The sequence below is a fragment of the Pantherophis guttatus genome, chromosome 1, assembly GCF_059756535.1.
Source record: "Pantherophis guttatus breed Tessera chromosome 1, ASM5975653v1, whole genome shotgun sequence".
NCBI lineage: Eukaryota > Metazoa > Chordata > Lepidosauria > Squamata > Colubridae > Pantherophis > Pantherophis guttatus.
In genome coordinates, this window is record NC_142063.1 from 267,123,652 (window position 1) to 267,143,799 (window position 20,148).

The 20,148-nt window shown below is 41.1% G+C and overlaps 2 protein-coding genes across 2 annotated transcripts in view; both read left to right on the forward strand.

The window, feature by feature from the left end:
* SCAF8 (SR-related CTD associated factor 8) overlaps window positions 1–20,148 on the forward strand; it is a 192,389-nt gene that overhangs the window by 163,630 nt on the left and 8,611 nt on the right. The gene's annotated exons all lie outside the window — the stretch shown is intronic.
* The window catches only part of TIAM2 (TIAM Rac1 associated GEF 2), a 110,624-nt gene continuing 93,925 nt past the window's right edge, over window positions 3,450–20,148 (forward strand). The window contains exon 1 of the mRNA XM_087882855.1: window positions 3,450–3,534. The gene's annotated coding sequence lies outside the window, so the exon portion shown is untranslated. The remainder of the gene's footprint in view (window positions 3,535–20,148) is intronic.

Below are 20,148 nucleotides of genomic sequence, written 5' to 3' on the forward strand. Positions count from 1 at the left end.
CAGGACAGGCGCTATGTACCTTATAATCGACAGTCCTTTCGACAAGACCAAGGCGCCGGGGGCGCCTCTTACTACAGATCTTCGCAGTCTCAGTACCAGTCAACTTCGGACAGGGCGCCCTTTCGTAGCCGCGGTCGCCGACAATCCAACTTCAGGCGGCCTTTCAGACAGTCGGCGGGCCGCTTTTCCAGGCGCGGTACGTGACTCACCGCCTCTGGTCCCAATCGGGGGCAGGCTCCAGGCATTCTCTCACCTGTGGTCATCTATCACCTCGGATGCCTGGATTGTCCAAACTGTCACCGAAGGGTTCCGTTTGGAATTCACCAACATGCCACAGGACTTTTACCTTCAATGCCCTTGGCCACTTCAGCCGGAGAAGCGATCTCTTCTATTACTCGAAATTCACCATCTGTTGCAAATCCAGGCCATAGAACAGGTTCCATTGGATCAACTCAAAACCGGCTTTTATTCAACACTATTCCTGGTACCGAAATCCTCGGGCGATTGGAGAGGTATTTTGAACCTTCGACGTCTCAATCAACACATTTTGTACCGTCGGTTCAAAATGCATTCCCTCAAGTCTCTGCTGGGCGGCATTCGTCGGGGAGATCTGATGCAATCTGTAGATCTAAAGGAAGCGTACCTGCACGTCCCTATTCATCAGTCGCACAGGAAGTTCCTCCGGTTTGCGTTTGGAGACCACCATTTTCAATATCGGGCGATGCCTTTCGGCCTTTCGTCCGCTCCGAGGACGTTTACAAAGTTGCTAGCGGCAGTAGCGGCGTCGCTCAGAAAGGTTCCTGTTCGTCTGGCATGCTACCTCGACGACATTTTGATCCTCTCGTCTTCTCCCGAACAGGCGACCCAGGACCGGGAGCTAGTACTTCAGTCCCTCCAAAACCACGGGTTCACTTTGAATCTTGCCAAAAGCCATCTTATTCCCACATCGAGTATCCTACATCTCGGAGCTACAATAGATTCGGCGCTGCGTGTGGTCTCCCTATCTCCCGACAGACAAGCCAGCATTCGGGAACTGACATCTCTAGTCTTACTACACCGGACTGTGACCTTACTGTCTCTCTCCCAGCTTCTGGGGAAGTTGATATCTTGCATAGACATTGTTCCGAGGGCGCGTTTCCATCTTCGTCGCCTCCAATGGTTCCTGCTCCCTTACCAGAGACAAGGTCGAGCGGAGTCTCTTCTCAAGGTAAAGGTTCCAGCTCCAGTTCGCCTTTCCCTGAGGTGGTGGCTGTCTCCGGCCCTCAACAAGGGTTCTCCCTTTCTCGAACCAGCTCGGATGGTGTTGACCACGGACGCAAGTCTGCGAGGCTGGGGGGCTCACCTCGACCATCAGCTAGCCCAAGGTGCCTGGTCATCGGCGGAAAAGCTGCACAATATAAATTGGCTAGAGCTCAGAGCGGTCCGTCTCGCCCTGATACACTTCAAACGCCTTGTATATCGCCAGGACCTTCTGATTCTAACGGACAATGTGGCCACCAAGGCCCATATCAACAAACAAGGGGGGACCCGCTCCTGGACACTGATGCAGGAGACGGAGCGTCTTCTGTCATGGGCGGAGCTCCACCTCTCGTCGATAAAAGCCGAACACATCTCGGGGACTCTCAATCGAGAAGCAGATTGGCTCAGCAGAGACCAAATAGATCACGCCGAGTGGACGTTAGACCCCAGCTTGTTCCAGGACCTGTCCAGGGGGTTCGGCCTACCCCTAGTGGACCTGTTTGCGACGGCTCAGAACACCCAATTGCCGAGATTCTTCTCCCGCTATCCATGTCCAGCAGCGGAGGGGCTGGATGCTCTTCGGAGTCAGTGGCCCCGGGGCCTTCCTTATGCCTTCCCTCCCCTTCCTGTCATCTCCAAGGTAGTGCGGAAGGTCATTCACGAACGGGCGAACCTTCTACTAGTAGCACCGTATTGGCCCCGTCGAGAGTGGTTCGCCGACCTCAAGAACTTATGAGTCGAACCACCGTGGAGGATTCCACCAGACAAGATAATACTGACTCAAGGAGCCATCCGTCATCCGGAACCAGAATGGCTTCGATTAGCCGTGTGGCATTTGAGCGCATAACGCTCATCAAGGACAATTTGTCTGACGATGTTATCTCCATCATTCAGGCAGCTCGAAGGCCATCAACGATTCGTATTTATAACGCCTCATGGACTGCCTTCACGAGATGGTGCGGGGATCATCACGTAGACCCCACAACTGCTTCTGTTCCGGACATTCTGTGTTTTCTGCATGCGGGTTTCTCCAAGGGCTTGGCCCCCGCGACTCTACGCCGACAGGTGGCGGCTCTAGCCACTGTCCTGTCAGGAGAATCTCGTGTTCCTTTGTCTCAGGACCCCAGGATCCGTTCCTTCCTCCAAGGGGTCTCAAACTTGCGGCCTCCACCGATTCATCGCTACCCCACTTGGGACCTTACCTTGGTGTTACAGGCCTTAACGGGTCCACCGTTCGAACCCATCGCTTCGTCCAGTCTACGCTACTTGTCTTTAAAAATGGCCTTTTTGTTAGCAATAACTTCGGCGCGCAGAGTATCCGAAATTGCTGCCTTGTCCATGAGAAGTGATCTCTGCATCTTCTATCCTGCCCGGGTTGTTCTACGCCTCGACCCGGCTTTCGTTCCCAAAGTGAATACTCGTTTTCATCGAGCCCAAGAACTCGTCTTGCCTAACCTTTGCCCGAACCCGCGTCATCCTGCTGAGAAGCGGTGGCATACTCTAGATGTGAGACGGGCATTGAGAACATATCTTAAAAGGATTGCCCCTTTTCGAAAGACTGAGGCTCTGTTGGTGTCCTTCCTTCCCTCTTCCCTGGGCCAGAAGGTTTCTTCAACCACAGTGGGGAGGTGGCTCAAAGCCTGTATTTCTAAGGCATATGACTTAAGAGAGGCCCCTGTCCCGGGTGGTATATTGCCCCATTCTACCCGTAGCGCCGCAACCTCTGCGGCTTGGGCTACCCAGGCTTCGGTAGATGATATTTGCCGGGCGGCCACATGGTCTTCCCTTTCATCCTTTGTAAGTCACTATAGGCTGGATAAGTTTGCTTCTGCAGATGCTGCCGTTGGCAGAAGGGTATTACAAGCTGTAATCTCTCCACAGGGCCAGTCTACGGCTTAATTCCCTCCCTTTTCTTTCTAACTTGGGTATGTCCCAGACTGAGGAGTGGCTGAACGTCGAGTAGGAAAATGGTCGTTGCTTACCTGAACGACCCTTTTGTACTCGACGTTCAGCCACTCCGTCCCTCCCTTTCTTGGCCGTGCCTGGCTTTGGTGGAGGTCTGCTTTTTCTCCCTCTGTAGCTGTCTGCTTCCTGTGTGTCTACCGGATGGAGTTTCTAATGGTCGATCCTGCTGCTATTGAGCCAAGTTGTCTTCGTGAAAAGTCTGAGGAGGAAGCAGGAAGAGAGGAGGATGCAGCTCCAGAGGGATTTGATTGACACTCAGCTGTGCAAATAGGAGTGATCGTAACCCAGACTGAGGAGTGGCTGAACGTCGAGTACAAAAGGGTCGTTCAGGTAAGCAACGACCATTCTAGTAAAAGGCAGGATAGTGGTTGAAATGATATTAATTAATTTATGTGAATGGAATAATGCATGAGATAGAACATAACATATGTATCTAGATGGTGGTTAGAAGCTTATGTGGACTTTTTAAAATTTCCTGTTTATTGTCTTTCCTGCCATGACAAACTTCAAGCAGTGCAAAATATCACCATATAGTTTCAAACTGTAACAACAGAGGCTCATTTTAAGTTTAAAGTGGACTAATCCGATGGACGTCTGCCTTGTCTCCTGCCTTAATACCACAGAGAAGGACATATGGTATGGAGAAGGTCAAGAGAAGCTCCCAGATGATCTTGTTTATAGCAGAATCATCAAAAGCCATACTTTCACAAGAAAAAACTGGACTTCGTTAGAATAGGATTACTGAGTAAAGATACGGAAAAACAAGAAAGCCTCTATAAAAAGTGTATGCGTAATATCTTCGTGTGCAAATGTTTACATCTGTTTCTTTAGCTGTAGAAATACAGAGATCTGGAAACATGTCTCATCATAGGAATGTACATAGTAATTATTAGTAGATTACACTCAGATTGGATGTGCTTAATTAACTTTTAATGTTATCCTGAAATGTTTTAAGTTTTATAAAATGAAGTTGTGCAGATAAGAGGTTTACTTAAAAGATTGGTAGATATATGAACTGCAAGTTGTGATCTGCATCTTTTATCTCACAAAATTATATGTAATGCTAACTAGGCTTTCTTAGGTCCATGTCGCATTGTATCATTGGAGCCGCTGATTTTGAGTGCTAATTTTTTATTTTTTATTTTTAACGTGTCTTTAAAAATAACTTAAAAATTAAAAAAAAAAGTTTTAAAAATTAATTTTAAAAATAACAAAGGATGGCAAACAGACCTAAAACTCCTTCCTTTTCCTATTTTCCCTATAACAACAAACCTGCTTGGTGGGTTGGGCTGAGAGAGAGTGACTGGCGCAAATCACCCAGCTGGTTTTCATGCAAAAGGCAGAATTAGAACTAACAGACTTCTGGTTTCTAGCCTGATGGCTTAGCTACTAGACCAAACTGGTTCTAAATTGATATACAGGTGACACAAACAGTATGTTGAAACAAGGAAATATAATGGCATGAGGCATCTGTGATGTTCAACAGGTAAAATGCTGTAAAGTTACTTTATTAGAATAAAGTATACCATGTTTCCCTGAAAATAAGACCTCCCCGGATAATAAGCCCAATCGGGTTTTTGAGCATATGCGCTAAAATAAGCCCTCCCCTGAAAATAAGCCCTCCCCGAAAATAAGCCCTCCTTAAAAATATTTAAATGCATGCGCAGCTGGTCCCCGCTGCGGGGGGTTAGGATTCCTCTGGTTAGGATTAGGGAGACACAGCTGGAAATCAGGTAAGATGGCAAGAGGAGCCCCGTCTTGCTCCTCGCGCCCCAAAATAATAAGAACTCCCTGAAAATAAGGCCAAGCACTTATTTCGGGTTAAAAAAAAAATAAGACAGGGTCTTATTTTGGGGGGAACACGGTAGACAGCATCCATTTATAAATTGATACTCTCTATATTTTTTCTGTTATATTTTTTTCCTTTTTTCCTTAAAACTTATATTCATAAGAGTAAAAGATAATTGGATTGAAAAACTGAGCCTTTTCTGATGAAATAGATATAAAACAGATAGATAAAAATAATAGATTATATTCAGTCTCAAGCAGAAATTCAGTTAAAATCTGGCAGGCTGATTTTAGTTTTGATATATAGGCTGATTTACAGCCGGTTACTTAGCAACAGTTCAAAGTTACAGCCAATCCAAAAAAGGGGATTTACAATCTGGATTCGACGTTTGACGAACAACGATTCAACGTTCCAACAGTTGGGCCTCTTCCACAGTCACATAACTGAAACTTAGGGTGCTTGGTGGCCAAATTTACAACTGCTTTACAGTCCTGAGGTTACATGTCTTCGTTTTATGATGGTTTTGCTGAAAACTGACATTTTCACAGCGATTCATGTTTGCAGTGATTTTCTTAATAGCGATACCCCAAAAAAGGGTGTAAAATTGTGAGCGACCTGTTTTACATTTGTTATGACATACAACCATAGTGGCAGGCTCCATTATGGTTTTATGTTGAAGACCACATATGTATGATTTTTATGATGCTATATACTGGTAACTACAGAGGTTTCTTAGTGTGTTTTACATGTGCGGAACATGTGTTTCTGATTTTATAGATTGGTTTTGCTACTGTTAATAATAAGCAGTATTCCTTTCAGAAGTTTTAAAGTTCTGATGTTAACATTAACCAAAGTTACTTGGAGTTTTAAAGTTGCAATTTTATACAGATTTATCTTGGGAAAGTAGGATACTAGGATAAATCAGTGAGGCTTATTTTTAAGTAGATATGTGTCATATTTCACTATTTAGACACACTCTATACCAGTGATGGCTAACCTTTTTGCCATCGTGTGCCAGGAGTGGGGGTGGGTGGGTCGCATGCGCACCCACACTCATAATTGTATCCCAAAGTGAAACAAGCTTAAAGTTGTTTGGATAGTTGAGTATTGATATGTCTTCTTGCTCGACCACAATTCCCTGTATTCTTATTAGAAAGCTTTTGTCTGTATTGGGGATTTCTCATGCAAAATTGGAAATGAGCCAGAAGTTATATTGAAGGGAGAAGGTTGAAAATTAGTAGGCAACATTACATTTTGGGGTGATAGGTAGCATTATGCAAAGTGCAGAAAGGGATTCCAAAATAATAAGCGAAAGAAACATAAGGCATGAAGTAAGAAAATAAAAGGAAATATAGTTAAATCTAGCTGATAGGAATGTCGTTCACTATACCTTTCCCTACCTTTGTGATCTTGCAAAACTGTTCTTGCTTCCATCACTACCACAAACTACTTCATATTTTACTTTTTGTATTTCAAACTTCTCATGTCTTGCAGGTTTTTTTTTTTTTTTTTAAAAATAGAGATTTTTATTATGTTTGACTTTGAACCCTCTCTAGAGCCTCTGGAACATGACAGCTTATAAATGTTATCTATATATATAAAAGTGAAAACACATTAATCATGAAATCTCCAGAACTGTAAAGCCTACAAACTTGAAATTTGCCATGTATGTTCCTCTTGACTTCTAGGTGCTCACTAAGAAAGGATTTTTTGAAATGACCATCAGAGCATTAGTATTTCCTATATTATTAACACGCTCTGATGCTAAGGAGTTCTACTCCCCCCCCACCTGAAAAGGAATTTATTCCAAATGCAAAACATAAACAGAGGAGAGGAGTTTCACTTTCAGTTTTACTTTCACAGCAGGAAGCAGCTTTACTAGAGAACAGTTGAGATAAGCCATGGCCAGGCTCCTTCCTGTCCCCTTGCTCCCTCAGCAAATACTGTTTGAGTTTCCAAACACCCCTCAACTCTCTCATACACTGACAGGATGCTAGCCAGATGAATACCGATGGATGCTGTGGGCTGGGACATTCTGCTCCCACTCCCCCTCTGTTCCAACCAGGGTGGATTTGATTTAAATCGAGTTGATTTAAATCAAAATTTAAATCATGATTTAAATCACTAGTAAAAAGGCTTGATTTAAATCAACTCTATTTAAATCATAATTTTTAAAGAGCAAAGAAGCTCCATTTCATGCTGAATAAACTAAATTATGTATCTCAAATAGAAAACTATATTACAATAGATTTTTACCCCAAAAGTTTTTTATTAAAATAAATTCGATAAAAATCAAAAAAATCCGATTTAAATAAAAAAAATCTGATTTTTTAAAAAAATTTTTAAAAAATCATTGATTTTTATCCACCCTGGTTCCAACTGCCAGTTGCATTATATTAACATACTCTAATGCTACAGAGTTACACATTCTACATTAAGTTTCAGGCTGTAAGTGTCAATTTATCAAGCCCGAGCACACAGTTTCGTAGCGAAGCACGGGTGTCCAGCTAGTCTATTTATAAATGTATAAATAGATACACACACACATTACTTTTCTACTGACATTTATCCATTTTAAAAATGTTTCTGGCTTTTTTGCCATCATTAGTAAACATTTTGTCTACTTGGTATGACAAATCCATCTACTGCTTCTTGCAGTAGGGTGAATGCTGGCATCAAACGAAGTTTAGTAATGTTTATCTTTCCCTCAACAAATTTCTGCAAAAAGTTGTCTGGAAAAACTGGAAAGCTGCTGCTTGTGTTTCAAAGGGAAACTTACATTTAAGGAATTTGAATTAAAAAAAAAACTGCTTGGGAATGAAAATAGAGTAATGTGTGTTTTAAGTAAAGTGAATAGTCTTGAGCAATGTATATTCAAGCTTATATACATTGGAGATTCATGGAAAGCCTTCACATGTTAAAAGATATATGATCTAAACAGTTATTCAAAAAGCTGTGTGTATATGTCGGTACATGTATGTGTGTATATGGAATAGACCCCAGTGGGGTCTATAATACATTGGACAAGATTTTTAGCAATTCAAATATTACTTGTTAATGTACAGCAGCAGTTACATGTTTGATTCTTTCCATTTTTGTTCCACTGTGAGGATCTATCACCAAAGAGCAAACTGCCTTTGTGTCTCTCTATAAAAGTAGGGGTGTGCAAATGCAGTTTCTGAACTGATGATGATGCATTCTACATAGGGTTACCATGACTACAGTTGTAAAAGATATAAATAGTGTGGTTGAACTTCTTCCTTTTCCTTAAGGCGCCTTTCACACTTGAACCTATGCCAATTAGTGCTACATCTGGGGGAGGCTGAGCCATTTAAGTGCTGTCATGGTTCCTGCTCCAGATGAAGAAGTAAAAGAAGCTTTGCAATGTTTCTGTGGGAATTGTAGGTTGGGAAAGGGGTTTCCTATTGGTGCCTTGTATCCTAGAATTCTGGCCCCCTGCCAGTGAGAAGGACGCTCCCCCCCTCCTTCACAGCTGATCAGAGTCTTAATGATTTTTCCCCTTCACTGTGAAAAGGAACAGCACTGAAAGAAGAACAAGGAAGGGCCTGCTACTGCTAGTCATTGGCTCTTTTAGTCCTTTCTCTGTTGATTAGTTGGAGGATGGGGAATGAATGTGTGCTGTGTACTGTGTATTGATAAAATATGTTGGGAAGGTTCAAACTAAGTTGGAAGGTGGAGACCTTGGTGCTCTCTAAGACTTAGCCTTCCATCCTTTCTAAGGTAGGTAAATTGAGGACCCAGTTGTGGGGGCAATAAGCTGACTTTGTATAAATATACAAAAGGATGAAGGCTATTGCTGAGCATATTGTAAGCCGCCCTGAGTCTCCGGAGAAGGGCGGCATATAAATCAAATTAAAAAAAAAAAAAAAGACCTTGACATACTCCATTAATGAAACTTCTGCAAGCAAACTATTAAACTCAGAGAACACCAAGGACTCTACAGTTCAACCCTGAGCTATTGATAGTCTCTTCTGTTGAACATTGAAAAGTTTATGGAAAGATTAAAAGTATTTTTTGATAGATACAGAATAAATTCTGGCAATAATTTATAGGAAGCATCTTCACAAAGCAATGGGAATAGGCTTATTTTAAAAGGAACCATGAAATAATGGTTGGAATGTGAGTGGATGTGGAAACGAATTAGTCAGTTTCTTTGTTCCTATAATATTGTAAAAAAAATGGAACCTAGGGCTGACCCAGCACACAAAAAAGCTCACAGTCAAAGGGACTTTCAGATTGTTGAGCTTGTTGACAAAGAATTAAGTAGATCTATATTGATATTAACTGGATATGTGTATCGTTATGTAAATTGCCTTTCTGAAAAAAGATCTGCTAAGAATGATGGGAAGGTCCCAAAAAGTAACTTCCAAAAAAAAGTACTCCTATAATGTATTACCAAAACATAGTCCTATAAAAAACTCTCCACAGAAATTGGCTCTAGAGGATCTTGTTAACATAGGATGTAGCTATTGTTGAAAATTTCCCAAGGTTTAGTGGATGCCAGGACTTTGGAGATAGAGTTTTCTAGACCTTTTGATCTATAGTCATGGAAGCTGAAATTACATCTCTGTTGAAAGCAGGAGCCCAAATGATAAGAGTGTATGAAAATCCTTAACTTCATTAGGATTTGTAAGTATCTTATGTAGATTCTATGTGGTTTGCCAGAGATGGAAGAATATATTTTATCAGTTGCATTATTAAGCACTTACTAATGAAGGACGCTGACCCATAGGGGAAAAATCATCATTATTATCTTTGCAACTCAAAAACATGGTTGTAAGAAATAATTTACTTAAGGCAAAATCAACAATTCATTTCCTACCAAGAGTTATGATATAACTTGAAATAATTCCCTTCTCACTTACATTGTGTGGTGATACACTGAACTTCAAAGATTGTGCTATTTTACCAAAATGATGTAGCTTAAGCACAGGAGGTTGAATTTCTGACCATAGTTGATAGAACGAAAGTAATTTTAAAATTAAAGGGCAGGCACTGCAGTTCCTTTGAAGCAGAGATTAGGGAAAGCTCTGAGTGTCTTCATTTTTAGCATTCATTATTTTTACATGTATTTGACCATTTAGTCTTTCGGCTCATTTGCATGTAACTGGATAAACTTGTAGTCTCCAGAAATCTTGTAATAGTGCTTTGCTAATATCTAGTGTGCCACAAACTAGCAAGTCAGTATTTGCCCCAATACTAACTTTAATTAACAGTAGGATGGACAGAAGGGGGAGGCACAGCAACATCTTTGGTGCCCCCTGTTTCCAGATTAGTAAGAATTACTGTCAATGGGACAAATGTTGGGAATTCTGTAATGAGTTCCATTGAGATTTCTTTAAGCATGCCGGGTCACTCAATAGTTTTCTGGCTCAAGCTATTCCAGTTTGTTGTTTTTTAAAAACAATATTGACCTACTTGGCTTATTACCAAGCTCTTCCTTTTTCAGAAAAATGCAGACTAGGGTAAACTTAGTTTACCCTTGAAACTAAGGTTTAGTTAGACATGTTTATTATATTAGTATAATATAATAATATAGATCATTCTATACTGATTAATATAGAAAATAAATGCTGTCAGCAGCCTTTAGCATACTTACTTTTAATAAAGCCACCTTATAGTGCAGGCTTTGTTGATCAGGCATCTTAAAGATGTACGAGAGTGGCAACTTTCCTTACCCTAAACCTTCCCCTTTGATTCCGGTGAATGGAAACTGTAGTTCAACACTCTTCAGAGGCATACTGCATACTGGAAAATCTTCCCTTTTATGTAGGTTTAGTGTTGCAGCCTCATATAACATATTGCCTATATTTTCACTTTCTTTAAAATTCTTGCAGAGACAAATTCAATCATGTGATAGAATGATGATAAAGCATGTTATAATTTATTCTGTAGATTTAATTATGTAAGGGCTTGCCTTTTCTGAACAATTTGTTAATATTCTTTCTTCTTATATCTATGTACATAAAATAGTGAATTTTAAAATATGGGCCTTTGGAATAAGACAACTCTTAAATCAGAGTAGAACTATTTGAATAAGTCATATACATATATCATTTTAGTTTGAGAATCCCATATACTTCTTTGAAAGAATATCAATACTGTATTTATTATTTGGGGGATTGAGGGGTTTTCTGGGGAAATTTTTAGATAGATTTTTAAGGGTTCTAGGGGGTGGGAGGGTTGTGTGGGTTTGGGGGTTAACCCACGGGGGAGGGGTCTGGCCTGGCTGCCAGTTGGGCCACAGAGGGTGCAGATTCCGGGGGTAAGGGGGGCATTAGAGTTCATTCTGCTGAGGGCTTTTCTATCAATACGCTGAGTGGGAGGGGCACATATGGTGGGAGCAGGGGGCCATATCGTGGTGGGGATGCGCACTCGCTATCTTCGAGCGGTGGCACGCCCCGGTCCCCATAGGCCTTCTCGTTCCCCAGGTTGCTCAGACACTCAGGGCCCGAGCCTTTGGCTGTTGTTGTGCAATGCCAGGTCCGTGGTAAATAAAGCCCCCCTCATTTGCGATCTTATTCAGGAGTGGGGAGGGGATCTGGCAGGTATTACAGAGACCTGGTTGGGCCAGGAGTGGGGAGTTCCCCTTGTAGATATGTGCCCACCAGGCTTCCGTGCATTCCATCAGCCGCAGGGGCGGGGGGTGGCTCAGGGCAGGGGCGGGGGTGGCGGTTATTATAAAGGAAGGTCTTGATCCGAGGGAGACCACTGTTCCACAGATAGCCAGATGTGAGTCCCTTCTTGTGAAGTGGGGCCGTGGAGTGCAGATGGGCTTGTTGATCACATACTTGGCTCCCTGCCACGTGGCAACGGCCCTGCCTGAGTATCAACCCACGTGGCGGTTGATACTCCGAGACTTTTGGTCATGGGGGATTTCAACCTGCCATCCATCGGTGAAACGTCTGAGGTGGCTCAGGAGTTCATGGCTTCCATGACGGCCATGGCCCTGACTCAGTTAATTCATGGCCCTACTCACACGGGCGGGCACACTCTGGACTTAGTTTTTATCTCTGGTCACTGGTCGAGTGGCCTTGATACAGGGGATATAGTCATTGAACCCTTGTCATGGTCTGACCACTCGCTCCTTCGATTTAACTTTCTAACTGCTATACCTCACCATAGGGAGGCAGGACTGACTAGGTGGTTCCGCCCCAGGCGCCTGATGGATCCTGAGAGGTTTCAGATGGAGCTTTGGCCATTTCCTGAGACTGGCTCATGACTCGGCTGAAGACTTGGTGGTCGCCTGGGACAGTGCAGCCACTGGGGCTTTGGACCGCGTCGTGTCTTTGCGACCTTTGACCCGGCACCGAACTCACCTGGCTCCTTGGTTCTCCGAGGAGCTGAGGGAGATGAAGCGCCGGAAAAGACGCCTGGAGAGCGGTTGGAGGACCAGCCGTTCCGAATCCGACCGAACACTGGTGAGGTCTCATATTAAGACCTACCTAGTGGCGATAAAAGCAGCAAAATTTAGCTATTTTGCCGCTCTTATTGCATCATCAGATAATCGCCCAGCCGCCCTGTTTAGGGTGACCCACTCCCTCCTCCATCTGGGAGTGCGGGATGATCCCTTGCGGGGTCGAGCTGAGGATTTTTGCAGTATCTGTATGATAAGATCGCTCAGATTCGGGAAGGCCTGGCCTCTGACTGGGTAAGTCCGGATGGGATGATTGAGGCAGGTCTTGAGAGTGTTATCTGGGAGGAGTTCGATCCTGTGGCTCCCGAGGACATGGACAGGATTCTGGGACAGCTGAATGTGACCACATGTTTATTGGACCCGTGTCCCTCCTGGTTGGTGCTGGCTTCCTGGGAGATTACACGAGGCTGGCTCCAGAGGATTATTAATGCTTCTTTGAGTGAGGGTGTCCTGCCAGCTACCTTGAAAGAAGCGGTGGTGAGGCCCCTCCTCAAGAAGCCCTCTCTGGATCCAGCTGTTTTGGCTAACTATCGTCCAGTCTCCAGCCTTCATTTTATTGCGAAGATTGTTGAGAGAGTGATGGCGCGGCAGCTTCTACAGTATCTGGATGAAGCTGTCTATCTAGATCCACTCCAGTCTGGCTTCAGGCCTGGGCACAGCACGGAAATGGCATTGGTCACGTTGGTGGATGATCTCTGGAGGGCTTGGGATAGGGGTTGCTCCTCTATCCTGGTCCTGTTAGATCTCTCAGCGGCTTTTGATACCATCGACCATGGTATCATGTTGCACCGGTTGGAGGGGTTGGGGTGGGGGGCACAGTTTTGCGGTGGTTCTCCTACCTCTCTGATCGGTCACAATCTGTGTTGTCAGGGGGGCAGCGGTCGACCCCGAAGCGCCTTGTTTGTGGGGTGCCGCAAGGGTCGGTCCTCTCGCCCCTTCTGTTCAACATTTATGTAAAGCCGCTGGGTGAGATCATCCGTGGCTTTGGGATGGAGTTCCATCAGTACGCTGATGACACCCAGCTATACATCTCCACCCCAGACCACCCCAACGATGCCCTTGGAAGTGATGTCCCAGTACTTGGAGGCCGTGCGGGCCTGGATGGGGAGAAACAGGCTCCAACTCAACCCTTCCAAGACCAAGTGGCTGTGGCTTCCAGCGTCCCGATATAGCCAGCTGGTGCCATCGCTGGTTATTGGAGGCGAATCACTGGCCCCCATGGAGAGGGCTCACAACTTGGGCGTCTTTATAAAGAAACCCACCACTGACTTGGACCAAGTTAGGTTGTTATGCTTATCTCCCTATAGGAAAGATCCTTTAGAGTGACATGGGTTTTCTGAAAGAAATTTCAAAGAATAATGTGTGGAAATAGTAGAGGACAGTGAAGCTAGTGGCACAGCAATCAGAAATAGGTTGCAATGGATATATGTGAAAACAATGTGATCAGCTTCCAAGGTGAAGGTAATTAATAACCAAAGAAATCATTCAATACCACTATTTACATAAGGCTAAGATTCAAAACTGAAACTAATTCAGTTTGATCATATTATATAATGGGAATTCGTTATATGAGAATTTGATCATATTATATAATGAGAATTCCTCTATTGTCAATTGGTTTGAAGAATACACAAACACGGTACAATGGCAAGAAAAGAGAGAAATAAACACCAAGTACAAAATATTATTCCCACCTATTTTGCTCACATGATTAAAAGGGACCACACGGTGATCTTCTCCCTTAATTAGCATGATGTGTTGCAAAGGAGTAAAAGAACAGCAGTGTGCCACAGTTCTCATTCTTCTCTCCTCCCAACAGGTCTTTTGAGATTTGCTAAACAAGTCAGGCCATTAAGCACTTGTCAATTCAGACAAAAGCAGCTCTAGCTAGCAAAATGATTGAGAGCGATTAGATGCCTTGGCAGATGTTGAACTTGTCTGTGCCATTAATTTTGTCTTGAGCAGCTTTTCTTATGGCAGCCAACAAATTCCAGTACATTGTTCAACTTATGCCGTGCATACATTCAGATGGACACATTTTGGGTTTCTTTTAATTTTATTGGCATTTTATTTTACCTTATCTCAATTTGCAATCAAACATATGTTTCATTCTCAGTAAAGGTAAGCTGTGTGATGACAAACTTTTATAAGCACAAGAAATGTATTGTGCTTGTAAGTTTGTCATCACCCAGCTTACATTTCTTGCGTTATTTCTTTCAAGTATCTAGCACTTCGTATTTCATCAAAACAATGTGTATAATAAAAAAAAAGCAATATGAATGGGTACAAATAGAATATACTAAGCAAAATGTAAACAAGCCACGTAAAGGTTCAGCACTATATGTTACTGAGGTGAGTATGAATGTCTATCTTTCTTCCCTAGCTTTTTCTCTAGGTATAATTCTTTAAGTAAATTCTTTACTTAAAGAATTTACAGTATATGGCTACCTATCTCATTTAATTATCACTTTACAGAATCAATAAAAACAAAAACAAAACAGCTTTTTTTTTCTACCAGGCACCAGACCAAACATCCCCCCAGTTCAATACCCATCCTTGCTCAAAGTTTAAGAGAAGAACTATGTCTTCAGTATTTCTGATATGAAATTCTGATTTCTATGGTATTTACCTAATACGTTAACTATGATTCTGACATATGCACTCAGGCATATATAGCTAAGACTCTAGAGCTGATGAATTTCTTTTACTAGATTTTTTTTCTTCTCAATTCAGACATATTCCCCAAACTGATGGCCTCCAAAAGTGTTATACATGAACCATTACCATCCATCACCATCTTCAGCTGACACACATATGCTCTACATTAATAGAAATGATGGAGGTTGTAGATCAGCAATGTGTAGGGCTCAGAATAAAGAGTCTGTAAAACATGGGTGTCAAAGTCGCTGCATCATGTTGCCGTAATGTGACATTTTGCGACATATTTCCCATTCGTGGAGTTGAGGGTATGGCCTGTGCATGAGGCATCTGGCCTGTGGGCCACTAGTTTGACACCCCTGCTGTAAAAGCTCATATGTATGACATTTCCCAAGCCTTTTACAAGACAGAAGAAAACTGATATAATAAGTCATTAATTTACTGATGGCAATATATAAATCTGCTAGGATAATCTGTGGGATAGTGTGATTAGTATAATTTGTGAAATGAATTAACAAAAATATGTATGAACCGCGATGCTTTATATATTTTGTTTTTGATATCATTTATTGAATAATCAGGGACGTGGTGGCTAAGATGCTGAACTTGTTGATCGAAAGGTTGGCAGTTCAGCGGTTCGAATCCCTAGTACCGCGTAACGGGGTGAGCTCCCGTTACTTGTCCCAGCTTCTGCCAACCTAGCAGTTCGAAAGCACGTAAAAAAATGCAAGTAGAAAAATAGGGACTATCTTTGGTGGCAAGGTAACAGCGTTCCGTGTGCCTTTGGTGCTTAGTTATGGCGGCCACATGACCACGGAGACGTCTTCGGACAGCACTGGCTCTTAGGCTTTGAAACGGAGATGAGCACCGCCCACTAGAGTCGGGAACAACTGGCACATATGTGCAAGGGGAACCTTTACCTTTACCTATTGAACAATGAGTGGAATGTTAATTCATTTCACAAATTATACTAATCACTAATTTAACACTTTGAAAAGAGGTGTTTCATTCATGCTCGTGAATTCTGAAGCAGCTTTTTTAGATGCTTTGCACAGCCTTGTTATGATAGCTTTAGATTTCTAATTGAGCAAGTAATCTGGGTAACTCTGTTGCAAGGAATTCCTGATACTGAAATACTTTGAAAACATTGAGGTTTAAGTACTAGTAACAGCTCTTTAATAATGTAAAATGTCTTTCCTTCTTGTGCTATAGATTCTTTCCAGGAGCAGGTGATAATTTCTGGTCTCGATTTATAGTCTAAAATAATAGCCTTTACTATTAATGTTTAACATTGCTAGCAAAAGAAAAAGGTGACAGTGTGACATTTGACTGTGTCTAATCTTATTTAACTTGTGTTCACACATTGTGCTAATCAAAATGTGGCTTATTAGTGGCCTAGTGCAATGTGTAACCCACTATGGTTAGTAAATTATAGTTTGTGGGTTAGTGTTTTGTGGAACCTAGACAATTGTGATTTATTCAGTAAACTACAGCCAAGCAATTCATACCTTAATGCAGTGTATGAACCATTGAAAGATAAAATTATTCCTTATGGTTTTTCAAGCCTTCCTGGCTAAAACATTTTGCTATACTTTACAGAGTTGCTTGTTTATTTAGGTGCACTATATTAAAAGAAAGAATGTAAAGAATTAAGCATAACTAATTAATCTTTTTTTAAAAAAAAGAGCACCAAAGATCTACCATTCCAGCAAGCCAGTCTTTTATTCCATGAGTCTTTTAGTAGCTTCCCTCTGGCACTTTGGTGGTAATTCAGGAATGCAGGGCCAAACAACAGCCCAGTCATACAGTATTCCCTGATGGCTCAAAGGAATTATGGCAAGCTGTCCAGGCTAATCATTTCAAGCAGCACTTGGAAAACCACTTTCTGGGTAAATTTGCATCATCCTAGTCCACCAATGGAAAGAATTGAACATGAAGAGGGTGTGTACCTTGTAGACAAAAATATATCCAGCATAGCACAGGATCTGTTTTTAGCTCATAACGGTTCAACGTTTTGGAGTCCTAGACACGATTTCCTGGCATACTACAAGTAGAAAGAAGGAAACAGAAAAATCTCGGCGTATACGTGTGCTTAAACAATTTTATGACATGCTTGGAGAAATCGCGAATGGAGGTACTTGCAGAAAGTAAGTTTGAACCATTGGCATTGAGGGACAGATGCTTGCAGGACACAGTCTGCTCAATTAAAGAAAAATTGGGAAAGGGACTCTGATACTGTTTCAAATTCTTGGCTGTGAAGTTTTGCTTTTTTTCCCCTGAGATGTATTCCTCTTTCAGCACGCTTATCAGCTCCTTTTCTGAACTTGCTAATTATAGTACTTTTCTTTTGGGGGAAAAAAACCTGCTGAATTAGCTACTTTGCAAATTGTCTTGCCATTTGAACACTGAAAGAATTATTTTCTTTTAGGGAAAGATTCCTGTGGTAGAACTTTTATCCTGCCTGTAATACTACACACACTATGACTAATGCATAAATAACTCTTTTTCTTCCTTGGAGTTTGTCTCTTCTGCCTTGTAATTTACAATGGAAAAAACAATATGCTTCATCGTTGGAAAATTTACTTTTTTATTATTGAATTTTATTTATTTATTGGTTCAAAAATAAAGGAAGTAGCTTAATGTAACATTGAATCACATAATCTCTTAAAAACAAAACAAAGGTGTTTTGCTTCTCCTTCAAAAGGATGAAGCTTTAAAATATTGACTAGTTTTCTAGATGGAAAAAAAAGTGTAAAATACAATTAATGATATGGTTCCTGTTTCAAATTGTTTTAAGGTTATATTTTCTCCTGGAGTGACCCATCAGTGGTATTTTTATAGCAGAATTTATGAAAGAATTATATTTGAAGAAGCCAAGAAGTGTATTCTAGCTATGTTATACTTTTGTTCCTTTGTTTCTGTTCTTAACAGAATAAAATGAAAGAAAGTTTCTTTGAGAATTGATCAGTGTTTGTCAGACTTGGCAACTTTAAGATATGTGGGGGTTCAGCTTTCAGAATTCTCCAGCCAATCAAATCCCAATTTTGGGAGTTGAAAGCCCCCATCTTAAAGTAGTCAAATTTGAGAAACACTACATGATACATTGATATATATACAATTTTGAAGTGAACAGATTTTAAAAGTATTCCTTTTGTGGAAATACTAAGAAAGACCTAGTCCCTGCTGTAGTGATAGAACATCAAACTATATATCAACAAGGAGGCAAAATGGGAAATGCTAGAAATAATCATTTGGTTTTCTCAGAAAGAGTAGTTGAGTTTGATCTTGGATGTTATGAAGAATCGAGAGGTGTAGCCGCAAAGACAAGGCGTCTCAGAATATTTCTCTGGCTTTTTCCACAACTTCAGAAATGGCCAAGCTGCAGTTGAATCTTTCTTCCACACTGATGATAAGAAGGCATCATCTTCTGCAACTAAGACAGGTTGATTCCAACTGCATGGTGCTACCCATTCTATCCTTAATATTTTGCTATCATTTGAAGACTTTCTTTTGCTTTGACTAATGGAAAGGACCAGCCCTGTTATGAGTTAGGGAAAGGAGAGAGCCTATTCCTAGACATAGAAGTAAGCTATTTATAATTTAGCTAAAGAATAGTGAGTCTAAAAACAATAGTCCTTGTCAGGAACAAGAGATGGACACAGGTCATGAATCTGAAGGGATTGCTTTTTTTGTTGCTAAAGCTAAAATAGCTTTTCATTTTACTGCAGTAGGAGGAAGAAAATCTTTGTCCATAGTTGAAGGTAGAGCACTAAGCCTGGGAACTGGTTTCAGTGATTTACATATTGGGGAAGTTATATGGTTTAAAACAAAGGGGAGATCAATATAATAAATTATGAGTGACTTATGTCACAGCAGAGGCTTTTTTTCATTTGTGCAGAGAAAAGTAGGGTTTTACATATTTGGAGTTTGTAAGGTACTATCATTATTTCTTAGAAATGCTCTACTGGGCTTAGTACTTGTTATACATTGCATTAATTCAAAATCAAAAGAATGAGGTATGCTTCACGTTTGTTATAAGAAATCTGACCTTTTATCTGGCCACTATATGACTTGTCTATTGACCCCACATCACATTATATGACATAATTGTGGGTTTGTTTTGCTTTTTGTTGAGATTTGTGTATTTTTAACTTTTGAGCTATTGATGTTCTGCAAGCTCTAATTTGTGTTAGTATGTTAATCTAATTTTGCAATGCAACAAGTTATTTGCTTTGGGTCAGCCAGTGCTGTTGCTAAGAGCTCGTCAGGCAATTCTACACTTGCTCTCGTGGCTTGACCACAAACGAAGTGTTATGCTTTTGGTATATCATTTCCATAATCTCATCTTCAGTATACAAACTGAGTTGGTGCCAGAGAGAGACATTGGAACAGTTGATGCTGTCTACCTAACCACACTGTCTCGTTAGTGTGTCTCCAGAAAATAATTTCCAGACTGATTAATAGTAAAATATTTTCCTTGTGCTTTTATACTAACTTAAATATAATCATTACATTATAATGTATGTCATGGTCTGTGTTGGTTACTGTGAGCGTAAATTGAGAAATTAATTAGCATGATTTAATTGACTTAGATAAAAATATGAATAGTACATTCAAAACAAACAGCAGTTAAATGCAGCTGCTTTTGTGGTTGAAGTGTATTGTTTGCTCTTAAAACTATTGCATGATTAGTGAAACAAAATTTGGATGCTTTGAATTGTGCACATGACCCTCAGGCAAAATAAGTGGAGACTTCTTGCTTCCAATGTACAAGAATGGAATTGAAAATGAAATAATGATATAAAAATGGTAATTTGTTGATTTGTGTGTGTGTGTCTGTGTGTGTGTGTCAGTATAAAATATTCTTGACTGAAAAGTATACTAAGGTCTTTAAGAAGTCAGGGTAGAATCTTTACATTTATTTGTTTTATTAAACTTCTTTCCTTCTCCATTCTTCATCCCTTTTGGGTCTATTTCTGTAGTCTATTCCTGCAATAATTGAACATTAAAACTTTTTTAAAAAAGATTTTGCCTTTGCACATCTGGTAGTACTTTTCAT